The sequence below is a fragment of the Gigantopelta aegis genome, chromosome 10 (genome assembly GCF_016097555.1).
Source record: "Gigantopelta aegis isolate Gae_Host chromosome 10, Gae_host_genome, whole genome shotgun sequence".
NCBI lineage: Eukaryota > Metazoa > Mollusca > Gastropoda > Neomphalida > Peltospiridae > Gigantopelta > Gigantopelta aegis.
In genome coordinates, this window is record NC_054708.1 from 11,093,412 (window position 1) to 11,101,995 (window position 8,584).

Below are 8,584 nucleotides of genomic sequence, written 5' to 3' on the forward strand. Positions count from 1 at the left end.
ATTAAAAAAAAATATATATATATATATTATAGATATATATATATCACTTGAATGTATGGATATGTACTACAAATGTACATAAATTATACATACCAACATAGAGCATACATCATTTACATGTCCGTCAGGTAATACATGCAGTACTTGAAGCTACACCCATCAATCAAGCTCTAAGGACAACCTAATGACAACACACCTCACTGCCTTCAACAGGACAACTGAACACCCTAAAAGGTCAGCTGAGGTTACTGTGGAACACACATTTGCAGAATGAAAACAATAAATTTAGAATCCTGTACTTCAAAGTCCTCCACACACAAGCCCTATGATTGTAAATCAACAAAGCCGCTCACGGCAAATATACAGTTTTCATTTTTTTTGCCACAAGCCAACCGTGATCAAGTCTAGCCTAATTTATTCAACTTGCTGTCCATATAGATAAGAAAGATAAAGACGGTGTAATACTGGAAAGCCAAACACAGTGAACAACAGACCAGTGTCATCCGCAAAACCAACACATCATAACATTAACCTCAATAAGTTTTTTTTACGTATTGCAACATTAACCCCAATAAGGTTATGTTTTAGACAGATTTGCAATAATATAACATAAATTTGGCTCTACCGTAACAATTCTCTGCTTGTCGGAGACAAGTGGATTTCGGTGTAGAAGAGAACATTGTGTTCAGTACTGCATCGAGGATTCGTTATATAAGTTCCAGAGATTGCTACACTATTTTGAAACATTAAACGATAGTTGATTTATAATCAATTTTCAATTAACTAGAAATATCACTAATCTAGATTTTGAAAATATTTAATGTTCCCAGTGTAGAACAAGTAAACACTTCTAACAACTTGTCCAATCAAACAATTTAAAGTAAATTACAATATATTGCCAAAACACGACCTCGGCTTTCACAGAAACTCTCATTTCTGGTACCATAGCAGTAAATTCACAGAATAGAAATTTTGTTTCCCATGGTTATTATATCAAGTACGACTATTCAACGAAAATAATATATATATATATATATATATAATTATTTTTTAAAAACAGTTTCTGAAAAGTTCCCATGATCACAAGGCACGGAACCAAAAAAGTGTATTCCATGAAATTAAAGTTCTATGACCTATAAAATAATCATTTATTGATGAACCTGACACTGATACCTTTTTAGTTTGGTTCTAATCAAATGGGTGTTATGCAGCAACAAATGTACATGTAAACTAGAGGCCACTATTTATAATGCTCTTTTTTTTATATACAATGGGTGGAATAAAGCACATTTCACATAAAGGATACACAATATCTGGCACTAAATTTGGTTGCTGTTTTTTTTCTCCAGGATTTCACCAGAATAATAATATAGATCAAATATCCTATGCTTCTGACCCAAAAACTTATTAGGGGCACTCATCATCTGTTTTGTTTCTATTAGTACCCTCAAATTATTTTCTGGCAGAAGGCCTGACAAGCTATCTGGGCTGGCTATGCTGTGAGTAACAGTTAGTTGTCAGTTAGAGACAAGCCAGTGGACACAGTGGCTTTATTATCTCCCCACTGAGCTATTAAAGCTCATTCTGGGGAGGAGCTGGTACTGAGCACTAAATAGCATCTCACCAGATCAAAGTTAGACACTAAACCACTCAGGGGTCGAATTTTACGCTATTCCACAAATAGTAAATTTCGAAACGGAATAGTAAAACAATTCTTCCAATATTCTGTCATGAAAGTGAAAAATAAAGCACGGAATACTGAAAATCGTTTGCGACTATTCCGCTTACGCTTTTTCTTCAGCTACATTTTTCTGCAGAACAAATCCTCGCACTACTAAGACCTTTCTCATGCACTTACCGGTACAAAATAAACATCTTTTTGATCGAGACTAATGTCTGGAGTGAGTTTGTTTGTAATTCCAGCTAGTACGCAGTAATGCATAGACTGGTATATAAACAATTGTTCGTTACACAATGTTGTACAGGGCGAAGTAGCAGTCAGGAAAACTAGTGGTACATTAATAATTGAAGGGATAGTACATTTTTAGACGGAATAGTGTTTTTTTAAATTCACTATTCCTTTGGGATAGTGGTAAAAAAATTTAAATTTCAACCCCTGCCACTGGGGTTGATCTACAGGTTCAAGGACAAATAAAGCTTTTAAATATATATCTTCAATGTCCATTATCACTCCAGTTCTGTGAATTCACAAGTGGTATAATAATGAACGGAAACAATCTCTCGCATCAATACAACCATTACTTCCCAACAGACAAAACCGAGATAAGTGCCTGTCTAAATATATATACAGTACACACTCACTACACATCATTTACCCCCATCATGATTATGTAAGCGTCAGGTTTATCAGCTGCCTTTCAACCTTTAGGTGACTGTATGCTTCACACGACTGATTTAACCTTGGGACTTGAAATTTAAATGTAGTCATGTGCTAGTAGATTCTATTACGCACTTGGCATTACATCACAATAAAAAAACAAAAAAACACGTTAGGTCTTAACTTAAAGGTGTCCAAAGTCAATCTTTTAGAGTTCATCTTACACTTAAAACTGGCTTCAGTGATGATGTCAACTACACTATACAAAAATGTATATGGATTCTCGTAAAAAAACAATCTATAGATCCTTTAATTTGTATTCAATAAAACAGTTTAAATGCTGCATTTACCAGAGCTTAAAATGAAAAAATTGTGGGGAGTGATTAATTGCTCCCAATACATATATATCAAGGAGAGACATTTAAAATATCACTGTATAGATACCAAATTTACATTCTAATTTCTAAGGGGAGCAAAAAAAATTATTCCTTTAATTAGCCTCAGGTAGACTTTCTGCAAGAAAATAATTTGAGGGTAGGTAATAAAAACAAAACATACTAAGTGCCATAAACAAATATTTAGGGGTTCGAAATGTTCTGAAATCGGACACTGGACTTTCCCAAATTTTAAACAGTAGTTCTCTTATTATCATCTATCTAAAATTCGTACAAATATATTAATTAATTCCCATGATTGTAGGGTATATTATTTTACCCTCTGTACCCTCTGGCAGAAAGCCTGTCGGTGGAGTGATGGTGAACCAGTTGAAGTATAATACCAATAGCTCCCCAGGAACTAAGAGGTCTGATTTATTACAATGTAGGTGACTAATACGTTAAATGGTATTAATTGCTGGGTGTGAACCACTAAAACAGGAAAGCTTCAAGTGTGCTTGTTAGCATTAGTATTGTTCTCAAATCAAAACTGCAGTCTTGCCTTTCTACCAAAGCAACAATTTTTAAAATAAAGTTGCATGTTTTCTTTAACAATGAATGTTATATTTAGGTATTACATACATGTACATAAGTGAGTGTATTAAAAAAAAATAAGAGTGAACATTTCCAAATAGTGAGCATACATACATGTATATGTAGCATATAGCTATATCAATATATACCAGGGAACATTTGTTTTCAAAATGTTGTTTAGTAATATTTCTAGTTAGTTAAATTTTTTATTAGAATGTACTGTTTTAATGTTTTAAAATTGGGTAGTGATCTCTGAAAGATGCGTAGTTAATCGTGGTGCAATACTGAACAAAATGTTCCCTGTATCCTATCTAAAATATGTGTATAAAGTGTCAAATCAGGGCTAGCTCTGGCACACAGATTTTGTAAACAATGGGGAATTTTATTTTAATTTGGTGAAATAATTTCATGTGCACTTAGATATTAATATTTTGTTGAAAATACATGTAAAGTCTGTGTTTTCTTTAAATCGGAAATCTTTTAGATAATTTGGGCAAATTATCTGTTCACCTAGAGCTAGCTCTGAAAATATATTATTATTTGCCATTCACACAAAATTTGTAGTGCTAAATGATATTTTGGTTGTCATGATAATTAAAAAAGTAGAAAGAAAACAACTGAATTAATATTAATAATTTTATTTCATTATATGAAATTTTACAATAATTTAATAAATTGTTGATTCTATATTATTATTTTTTAAATCTGGCATAAAGGTACTAAAGGGATGGGACCTAGCCCAATGATAAAAACACTTCTTATGTGCGGTCGTCTATGATCGATCCCCATTTCTCGTTCCAGCCCATGCATCAAGACTTAAGGCTGTGAAATGGTACATATTATAAAAGATCCCTTGCTCCTAATATGGAAAAATGTAGCAGGTTTTCTCTCTAGAACTCAAAATTACCAAATATTTGACAACAAAAAGCTAATCATTCTAATGTCATGTAGTAATGATTAATAAAGCAATGTGCTCTAGTGTTGTTGTTGTGGTAGGACTTTCCTTTGGCACTGTCATGTATAAAGAACATTATAAAATTTTAATACTTATCATTAATAGTTAGGGTTAGTGACAGTGCCAAAGGAAAGTCCTTCCGTTGTTGTTAAACAAAACAAACATTAACTTTTTTAAAGTACTAAAGTTAAAGGAGCATTTGCCTTTAAAGTATATAAACTTAAAGGAACATGTGCCTTTAAAGCAGGCTATATAATATATTGAATTGATAAACAGTAAAACACTTTACCTTTTCACTTCATTAAATTCATAACATTATAACTATATTTGTTAAATTTTATTAAATCTATAAAACAACCTGTAGATTTCACATGCAGTTCTGTGCTTCACGCAAATGTAATCACTGGACATGATGTATGCGCGGTTTGTTTTTTTCGACGGCGAGTTACTCACACCTGACAGTAATGGCGGACACGCCGATTTCATCTCAAAATGGCGGCAATCAACAACTCTTTTTACGTCAAGCATAAAAAAACACTACGAATTCAAACTAAATTTACAATCATATATAAGCAGAAAACAAGTACAAACAGTTAAAAGTAAAATGAATGGCTAATAATCACATTTATTCTGGTCAGCGGTGCAAATAAAGTAAGCGTACCCGGCATCTGTGCTGGAAAAATCCTTGCGCATTCTCCATTTACGGCTGATTTTACCTGCAATCAAGATATGGCAACAGAACCAACTATAGCTCCTAATAGTGTCTGCAAATGCAAGCAGGAGCATTTCTACACATGATTTACTTACCTGGAAAAAAGCAGCCACAATCCAAAAGATTAGAACCTGCAATTTGACCCAGATCTCAAGCAAGGGCTTCCTGATATGCAAATCGGTAAGAATCCGAGAGAGCTAGGCTGTTCCAACTTGTTGTCTTACAAGTCGTTAGGCGAATTGTAATTCAGTCTTACAAACTATTTTCCGGAATATGTATATTACATTACAACTGCTGGGTTTAAAAACTGTTTTACTATGTTTAATATCGTAAATAAGTATATTCGTATTCAAAATACAATGTACACCAGCGTACAATACTAACATAATTACTGGAAGTGACGGGGGAGGTATAAGCAGGAAATAGAATTCTGCTACTGAAGGCAGTCGAATTAAAGGTGCAATTTCAGGAATATTCTAATTTCATGATTAAGTATTTTGAACACGGCCTGATTCACTAAATTCTCGCAACATTGTTTGTCTCGCAGTGCAATGCATAAATATTTTCAAGAACGATGCGGTGTTGATTAAGAGAGCTTTGTAGATTATTAGGCCCCATCATCAACTTAAAAAAAAAAATTCATTTGAACCAGCAGGTCAGGTCAGGTCATAGGATTTTGCGTGCACATTCAGAACAAGCTGTTGTAGCGCACGCCTGTCGTGGGCACAGGAGCCGGCCTTGACAGGAAAGGTGTGGGGGGGGGGAGAGGAGGGACCGTCTGCACTGGCAGCTGCAAAGGAGCACCAGCAGCACGATTGAATCGGTGGCAGGCGGGTGGGGTGGTGGTGGTGCTATGGAATTTTGAATGGAGCCGTTAATGCCAAAGAGAAAAGGTGCGCAGTTTTGTTGAGTAATTTTGGCGCAATTTTGAACGGTCAGTCGAAAGTTAAATGATCGAGCTAGTATAGGTTTTGAATCGAGAGTAACTCGTTAGTGAATCGAGAGTAGCTCGTTACTTATAGACCTTAACGATGCTGGTTGTCTCCCTAGGTTGTCCGTAGGGTCCTTACGTAGGGTCCTGACCTCTTCTGGTCGTGGCATGACAACCCAGAGGAGACTCGTGCAATTGTGTAGACACTGGCAGGCAAGGCGGTTTGTTCCGGGGTGATCGACGTGCTGATGTTGGCATGGCCTCCGTTTCCTCCTTAGTGACACCAAGTACATTTTCCAGCAGCAAGTATTTGGGGATTGGGTGGGGGAGGCTGATATTCTTTTGTTCGGCCTCCCTCGGGTGCATTGCAATTGTGTACTCGGAACCGGTATTCTTTTGTTCGGTTCCTTATTGGAGCACGTGCTGGGCCATTAAATGGGGGGCGGATGCATTGTTATCATTAGTCAATGCATCCTGTGTACTGTTGCGGTGAGCAAGTAGTCTGTGTATAAATCCTAGTTTGGTGTTTAGGTTGTACTTATTGTCTTACGTCCCTATTGTAATGGTTCCAACGGTCATCATGACCACCCCTCCCCCCCCCCCCGCCTTTGTGTAGCGTTGTTAACACAATGGCGGGGGGGGGGGGAATTAGTCTATTCTAGTTATCTAATTTGAAGGGCGAGCCCTTATAGTGTAAGTATTGGTTAAAAAGCCTAGTGCATAGCATAGTTAACTTTATTACTAATGAACAGTTTAGTCACAGGTAACACAACTTTCAGTCACACACACAACCCTGGCGTACTAGTTAATTTTGATTCCCGCCCCCCGAAAAAGGATGAAATGACTGGTGAAGATGAATAATATATAATGTGTCAGCAATTGTATAGAGTAGTTTGTTGGGCTTACCCCTGAGATATACTGGCTTATTGTCTTACTTGGTCTGTCTTCGGTTCTCTGGCTTTCAGCTGTTCTTCTGTGCCCTAAGTGACTTACCGTGGTCTTTTATTCACTAGTAATAAAGTGCATGGTGCGAGTACATGAATTGTGCGATATATACATGTGGTTTTTCCTGGATCGTGGTTGGCTGGATTGGACCAATGGGCGTGCTGTAAAAAAGAAGGTGGTAATTAATTATCTTATCCTGGTTGATTGCTTGGCTAAGTTGATTAGTTAATGGCTTATCCAATTGGTTTGCTGCAATCTCGATCCTATTTTGTTCAACACATTAAGAAATGCGGTGAATTGGAAGATAAAGAAGTCTATTAGGCGGGATTTGGTCCCCCTGTCTACGTGGTACCCGGATGACTTTCTGGCTGATGGCGTTCACTTTAATGCCAGGGGGATGCGGAAATACTTTTTCCGCATTCGGGAGGCTATCCAGCCTCGTTAGTGTCCCAACGGCCCTTTTTAGGGCCACTAGAACATTTGGGAGTGTTATGTACCAATTGCCAAACACGATTTTTAGAACATATAAACATATAAAACATATTAAATATTTACATTAAACCTATTACTTGTTGTTATCATTCGCTACCGCCCCGCCGTTGATCCCTGGGTTGAAGTGCTTGTGGTCGGGTGCTTAAGGTCGCTCTTCCATCCAAGGGATGTACAGGCGGGTGGTTTTGAATTATTGCTAATTTGGTTAGTATCTAGTGGTTTATACTACTACTTCTTACCTTCCCGCCGTTGACCCCTAGGTTGAAGTGCCTGTTTGGTCGATTGCTTAAGGACGCTCTTCCATCCAAGGGGTGTACAGGCGGGCGGTTTTGAGTAGTTGGCATTTATTATTATTACCCTTATTTATAGGTATATCTATGCTTTTGTCGTTGCGCCGTTCTCTCCCCGGGTTGGAGTGAATGTTCGTGGTCGAATGCATAAGGTCGCTCTTCCTTCCGGGGAGTCACAGGCGAGACGGGGCAACTGGCAACTCTATTAACGTGCCCCTATCCACAAGGGACGAGGCGAGAAGCGTAAGTCGGGTGGCGCATATTTATAGCTTTGGTTTGGTGGACTGGACGAATTGATAAACTGCTTTGAAGGTTTTAAGTTTTAGATATTTATCCGGGTTAAGTAGGAAGTTAGGCGTGATTTGTTTATTATGGTTGGCTTCGATTATTGATTCTAACATTAGTTTTCTCTGAATGTTGTGTAGCGTACAATCCAGGAGATAGTGTTCCATATCTTCCCGGGTGCCACATTCGCATTCAGGATTTGGTTTGGTAAAGGAGCAGCTGTTGAGCTGTGAAGATTTACCTAAGCGTAATTTAGTGATTAGCTTATCCACATGAGTGTTTAGGTGTTTAAGTCTGATGGAGTTGACTAGTGGCTTGATGTTATAGTGCCATGTATTGTTTGTAAGGTCCCAGTTTGCTTGACATTAGCTCTGTTATTCCTAATGGTAGTGCAGTAATTGTACTAGTGATTGAGAGTGCAGTTTTGGCTCCATAGTCTGCTATTTCATTGCCAATTATCCCTACATGAGCTGGGACCCATTCGAATACTACTGTTAGGTTAAGTTGGTTTAGTTCCTGAAGTTTATTATGGATAGCTGCTAGGATATCTGGTCTGGTGGATTTGTTGGTTTGGAGAGATTGGATGGAGCTAAGGCTGTCTGAGAAGATAACGCTTTTAGGGTACTGTTTATTTTTAATCCAGATTAGTGCTTCATAGATGGCTGTTA

General features: G+C 37.3%; 1 protein-coding gene across 10 annotated transcripts in view; it reads right to left on the reverse strand.

Moving 5' to 3' along the window:
* LOC121383195 (alpha-adducin-like) overlaps window positions 1-5,219 on the reverse strand; it is a 67,535-nt gene extending 62,316 nt beyond the window's left edge. For 8 of the 10 annotated variants that reach the window (XM_041513064.1, XM_041513063.1, XM_041513061.1 and 5 more), the window contains exon 1: window positions 5,069-5,219. The gene's annotated coding sequence lies outside the window, so the exon portion shown is untranslated. Of the gene's footprint in view, window positions 1-93; window positions 240-4,619; window positions 4,643-5,068 lie in introns of those variants that run through there. The other 2 variants (XM_041513056.1, XM_041513055.1) reach the window with 2 other exon arrangements.
* Between the last annotated feature and the right edge of the window lie 3,365 nt (window positions 5,220-8,584).